General features: G+C 51.6%; 11 non-coding genes and 2 pseudogenes across 11 annotated transcripts; 10 read left to right on the forward strand and 3 right to left on the reverse strand.

Moving 5' to 3' along the window:
- Positions 1-127: 127 nt before the first annotated feature.
- Positions 128-246, forward strand: LOC131455106 (5S ribosomal RNA). The gene has a single exon (XR_009239725.1). It is a non-coding gene; the product is annotated as a 5S ribosomal RNA (ribosomal RNA).
- A 296-nt stretch (positions 247-542) lies between these two features.
- Positions 543-651, forward strand: LOC131454970 (5S ribosomal RNA; annotated as a pseudogene).
- A 124-nt stretch (positions 652-775) lies between these two features.
- Positions 776-968, reverse strand: LOC131455001 (U2 spliceosomal RNA). The gene has a single exon (XR_009239627.1). It is a non-coding gene; the product is annotated as a U2 spliceosomal RNA (small nuclear RNA).
- Positions 969-1,277: 309 nt separating this feature from the next.
- LOC131455107 (5S ribosomal RNA) lies at positions 1,278-1,396 on the forward strand. Its single transcript, XR_009239726.1, has one exon. It is a non-coding gene; the product is annotated as a 5S ribosomal RNA (ribosomal RNA).
- Positions 1,397-1,692: 296 nt separating this feature from the next.
- Positions 1,693-1,811, forward strand: LOC131454937 (5S ribosomal RNA). The gene has a single exon (XR_009239571.1). It is a non-coding gene; the product is annotated as a 5S ribosomal RNA (ribosomal RNA).
- A 296-nt stretch (positions 1,812-2,107) lies between these two features.
- Positions 2,108-2,226, forward strand: LOC131455108 (5S ribosomal RNA). Its single transcript, XR_009239727.1, has one exon. It is a non-coding gene; the product is annotated as a 5S ribosomal RNA (ribosomal RNA).
- A 296-nt stretch (positions 2,227-2,522) lies between these two features.
- On the forward strand, positions 2,523-2,631 carry LOC131454971 (5S ribosomal RNA; annotated as a pseudogene).
- A 124-nt stretch (positions 2,632-2,755) lies between these two features.
- LOC131455002 (U2 spliceosomal RNA) lies at positions 2,756-2,948 on the reverse strand. The gene has a single exon (XR_009239628.1). It is a non-coding gene; the product is annotated as a U2 spliceosomal RNA (small nuclear RNA).
- Positions 2,949-3,257: 309 nt separating this feature from the next.
- On the forward strand, positions 3,258-3,376 carry LOC131455109 (5S ribosomal RNA). Its single transcript, XR_009239728.1, has one exon. It is a non-coding gene; the product is annotated as a 5S ribosomal RNA (ribosomal RNA).
- Positions 3,377-3,672: 296 nt separating this feature from the next.
- On the forward strand, positions 3,673-3,791 carry LOC131454906 (5S ribosomal RNA). The gene has a single exon (XR_009239542.1). It is a non-coding gene; the product is annotated as a 5S ribosomal RNA (ribosomal RNA).
- Positions 3,792-4,087: 296 nt separating this feature from the next.
- On the forward strand, positions 4,088-4,206 carry LOC131454928 (5S ribosomal RNA). The gene has a single exon (XR_009239563.1). It is a non-coding gene; the product is annotated as a 5S ribosomal RNA (ribosomal RNA).
- Positions 4,207-4,330: 124 nt separating this feature from the next.
- Positions 4,331-4,523, reverse strand: LOC131455003 (U2 spliceosomal RNA). The gene has a single exon (XR_009239629.1). It is a non-coding gene; the product is annotated as a U2 spliceosomal RNA (small nuclear RNA).
- Positions 4,524-4,831: 308 nt separating this feature from the next.
- On the forward strand, positions 4,832-4,950 carry LOC131455110 (5S ribosomal RNA). Its single transcript, XR_009239729.1, has one exon. It is a non-coding gene; the product is annotated as a 5S ribosomal RNA (ribosomal RNA).
- Positions 4,951-5,000: the final 50 nt, after the last annotated feature.

The raw sequence follows: 5,000 nt of genomic DNA on the forward strand, positions 1-5,000 counted from the left end.
TAGAGTGTAGCAGGTAGTGGAGATAAAGGCTCAAGTGCAGTGTGTTTGAAAGGCTGACTTTTGAGCTCCTCCACGAGCAGGGGGCCTTGCCTAGTCTATAAAAGGAGTCTGTGTCCCCAGCCCGTCGGCTTACGGCCATACCACCCTGAGCACGCCCGATCTCGTCTGATCTCGGAAGCTAAGCAGGGTCGGGCCTGGTTAGTACTTGGATGGGAGACCGCCTGGGAATACCAGGTGCTGTAAGCTTTTACACTGCTGCTTCCTTACAAGAAACATGGGCTTGCAATTACGTTGACGCACGGGCACACGTTAACGTCCTTCTAGTTTCAGCCTTGGATGTCGCTCTGCAAGCATGTGAGAAGCTTGGAGATGGGGAGCAGCTTACCCATCTCGGTGTAGCTTCCTAATACTGGAATAGAGTGTAGCAGGTAGTGGAGATAAAGGCTCAAGTGCAGTGTGTTCGAAAGGCTGACTTTTGAGCTCCTCCACGAGCAGGGGGCCTTGCCTAGTCTATAAAAGGAGTCTGTGTCCCCAGCCCGTCGGCTTACGGCCATACCACCCTGAGCACGTCTGATCTCGGAAGCTAAGCAGGGTCGGGCCTGGTTAGTACTTGGATGGGAGACCGCCTGGGAATACCAGGTGCTGTAAGCTTTTACACTGCTGCTTCCTTACAAGAAACATGGGCTTGCAATTACGTTGACGCACGGGCAGGGGCACAGGCACACGTTAACGTCCTTCTAGTTCCAGCCTTGCTTTGGTTTTCACAGAAAAAAGAGAATGGTGCACCGTTCCTGGTGGCACTGCAATGCCAGGTCAATGCAAGGAGTGAAGAGAGCAAGCCCCAGTTTTCACCTCCCAATGCTCAAAAATGCATTTAATATTTAATCCCCATATAGAGGACATATCAGATATTAAACTGATAAGAACAGATACTACACTTGATCTTAGCCAAAAGGCCGAGAAGCGATGGCCCACAAATGTCTGGGGCCAACTCAAGATCTTGGCACAACAAGTTACTTGTTGTGGTGCCATGTTTTTTAAGTGCGCATAACAAAGGCTGCTGCTGATCACCTCCGCCCCAAGGTGATCTAAGTGCACCTCTGAGCCTTGACGGACAGCTGCTTGACATTTGACACACTCAAAGGGCGCAGCCATACAGCAAAGCCCACCAAAAACAACTTAAACTCTTGAACGTTCGAAAGGCTGACTTTTGAGCTCCTCCACGAGCAGGGGGCCTTGCCTAGTCTATAAAAGGAGTCTGTGTCCCCAGCCCGTCGGCTTACGGCCATACCACCCTGAGCACGCCCGATCTCGTCTGATCTCGGAAGCTAAGCAGGGTCGGGCCTGGTTAGTACTTGGATGGGAGACCGCCTGGGAATACCAGGTGCTGTAAGCTTTTACACTGCTGCTTCCTTACAAGAAACATGGGCTTGCAATTATGTTGACGCACGGGCACACGTTAACGTCCTTCTAGTTTCAGCCTTGGATGTCGCTCTGCAAGCATGTGAGAAGCTTGGAGATGGGGAGCAGCTTACCCATCTCGGTGTAGCTTCCTAATACTGGAATAGAGTGTAGCAGGTAGTGGAGATAAAGGCTCAAGTGCAGTGTGTTCGAAAGGCTGACTTTTGAGCTCCTCCACGAGCAGGGGGCCTTGCCTAGTCTATAAAAGGAGTCTGTGTCCCCAGCCCGTCGGCTTACGGCCATACCACCCTGAGCACGCCCGATCTCGTCTGATCTCGGAAGCTAAGCAGGGTCGTGCCTGGTTAGTACTTGGATGGGAGACCGCCTGGGAATACCAGGTGCTGTAAGCTTTTACACTGCTGCTTCCTGACAAGAAACATGGGCTTGCAATTATGTTGACGCACGGGCACACGTTAACGTCCTTCTAGTTTCAGCCTTGGATGTCGCTCTGCAAGCATGTGAGAAGCTTGGAGATGGGGAGCAGCTTACCCATCTCGGTGTAGCTTCCTAATACTGGAATAGAGTGTAGCAGGTAGTGGAGATAAAGGCTCAAGTGCAGTGTGTTTGAAAGGCTGACTTTTGAGCTCCTCCACGAGCAGGGGGCCTTGCCTAGTCTATAAAAGGAGTCTGTGTCCCCAGCCCGTCGGCTTACGGCCATACCACCCTGAGCACGCCCGATCTCGTCTGATCTCGGAAGCTAAGCAGGGTCGGGCCTGGTTAGTACTTGGATGGGAGACCGCCTGGGAATACCAGGTGCTGTAAGCTTTTACACTGCTGCTTCCTTACAAGAAACATGGGCTTGCAATTACGTTGACGCACGGGCACACGTTAACGTCCTTCTAGTTTCAGCCTTGGATGTCGCTCTGCAAGCATGTGAGAAGCTTGGAGATGGGGAGCAGCTTACCCATCTCGGTGTAGCTTCCTAATACTGGAATAGAGTGTAGCAGGTAGTGGAGATAAAGGCTCAAGTGCAGTGTGTTCGAAAGGCTGACTTTTGAGCTCCTCCACGAGCAGGGGGCCTTGCCTAGTCTATAAAAGGAGTCTGTGTCCCCAGCCCGTCGGCTTACGGCCATACCACCCTGAGCACGTCTGATCTCGGAAGCTAAGCAGGGTCGGGCCTGGTTAGTACTTGGATGGGAGACCGCCTGGGAATACCAGGTGCTGTAAGCTTTTACACTGCTGCTTCCTTACAAGAAACATGGGCTTGCAATTACGTTGACGCACGGGCAGGGGCACAGGCACACGTTAACGTCCTTCTAGTTCCAGCCTTGCTTTGGTTTTCACAGAAAAAAGAGAATGGTGCACCGTTCCTGGTGGCACTGCAATGCCAGGTCAATGCAAGGAGTGAAGAGAGCAAGCCCCAGTTTTCACCTCCCAATGCTCAAAAATGCATTTAATATTTAATCCCCATATAGAGGACATATCAGATATTAAACTGATAAGAACAGATACTACACTTGATCTTAGCCAAAAGGCCGAGAAGCGATGGCCCACAAATGTCTGGGGCCAACTCAAGATCTTGGCACAACAAGTTACTTGTTGTGGTGCCATGTTTTTTAAGTGCGCATAACAAAGGCTGCTGCTGATCACCTCCGCCCCAAGGTGATCTAAGTGCACCTCTGAGCCTTGACGGACAGCTGCTTGACATTTGACACACTCAAAGGGCGCAGCCATACAGCAAAGCCCACCAAAAACAACTTAAACTCTTGAACGTTCGAAAGGCTGACTTTTGAGCTCCTCCACGAGCAGGGGGCCTTGCCTAGTCTATAAAAGGAGTCTGTGTCCCCAGCCCGTCGGCTTACGGCCATACCACCCTGAGCACGCCCGATCTCGTCTGATCTCGGAAGCTAAGCAGGGTCGGGCCTGGTTAGTACTTGGATGGGAGACCGCCTGGGAATACCAGGTGCTGTAAGCTTTTACACTGCTGCTTCCTTACAAGAAACATGGGCTTGCAATTACGTTGACGCACGGGCACACGTTAACGTCCTTCTAGTTTCAGCCTTGGATGTCGCTCTGCAAGCATGTGAGAAGCTTGGAGATGGGGAGCAGCTTACCCATCTCGGTGTAGCTTCCTAATACTGGAATAGAGTGTAGCAGGTAGTGGAGATAAAGGCTCAAGTGCAGTGTGTTCGAAAGGCTGACTTTTGAGCTCCTCCACGAGCAGGGGGCCTTGCCTAGTCTATAAAAGGAGTCTGTGTCCCCAGCCCGTCGGCTTACGGCCATACCACCCTTAGCACGCCCGATCTCGTCTGATCTCGGAAGCTAAGCAGGGTCGGGCCTGGTTAGTACTTGGATGGGAGACCGCCTGGGAATACCAGGTGCTGTAAGCTTTTACACTGCTGCTTCCTTACAAGAAACATGGGCTTGCAATTATGTTGACGCACGGGCACACGTTAACGTCCTTCTAGTTTCAGCCTTGGATGTCGCTCTGCAAGCATGTGAGAAGCTTGGAGATGGGGAGCAGCTTACCCATCTCGGTGTAGCTTCCTAATACTGGAATAGAGTGTAGCAGGTAGTGGAGATAAAGGCTCAAGTGCAGTGTGTTCGAAAGGCTGACTTTTGAGCTCCTCCACGAGCAGGGGGCCTTGCCTAGTCTATAAAAGGAGTCTGTGTCCCCAGCCCGTCGGCTTACCGCCATACCACCCTGAGCACGCCCGATCTCGTCTGATCTCGGAAGCTAAGCAGGGTCGGGCCTGGTTAGTACTTGGATGGGAGACCGCCTGGGAATACCAGGTGCTGTAAGCTTTTACACTGCTGCTTCCTTACAAGAAACATGGGCTTGCAATTACGTTGACGCACGGGCACGGGCACAGGCACACGTTAACGTCCTTCTAGTTCCAGCCTTGCTTTGGTTTTCACAGAAAAAAGAGAATGGTGCACCGTTCCTGGTGGCACTGCAATGCCAGGTCAATGCAAGGAGTGAAGAGAGCAAGCCCCAGTTTTCACCTCCCAATGCTCAAAAATGCATTTAATATTTAATCCCCATATAGAGGACATATCAGATATTAAACTGATAAGAACAGATACTACACTTGATCTTAGCCAAAAGGCCGAGAAGCGATGGCCCACAAGTGTCTGGGGCCAACTCAAGATCTTGGCACACAAGTTACTTGTTGTGGTGCCATGTTTTTTAAGTGCGCATAACAAAGGCTGCTGCTGATCACCTCCGCCCCAAGGTGATCTAAGTGCACCTCTGAGCCTTGACGGACAGCTGCTTGACATTTGACACACTCAAAGGGCGCGGCCATACAGCAAAGCCCACCAAAAACAACTTAAACTCTTGAACGTTCGAAAGGCTGACCTTTGAGCTCCTCCACGTGCAGGGGGCCTTGCCTAGTCTATAAAAGGAGTCTGTGTCCCCAGCCCGTCGGCTTACGGCCATACCACCCTGAGCACGCCCGATCTCGTCTGATCTCGGAAGCTAAGCAGGGTCGGGCCTGGTTAGTACTTGGATGGGAGACCGCCTGGGAATACCAGGTGCTGTAAGCTTTTACACTGCTGCTTCCTTACAAGAAACATGGGCTTGCAATTACGTTGAC

Source organism: Solea solea, unplaced genomic scaffold (genome assembly GCF_958295425.1).
Source record: "Solea solea unplaced genomic scaffold, fSolSol10.1 scaffold_70, whole genome shotgun sequence".
Taxonomy (NCBI): domain Eukaryota; kingdom Metazoa; phylum Chordata; class Actinopteri; order Pleuronectiformes; family Soleidae; genus Solea; species Solea solea.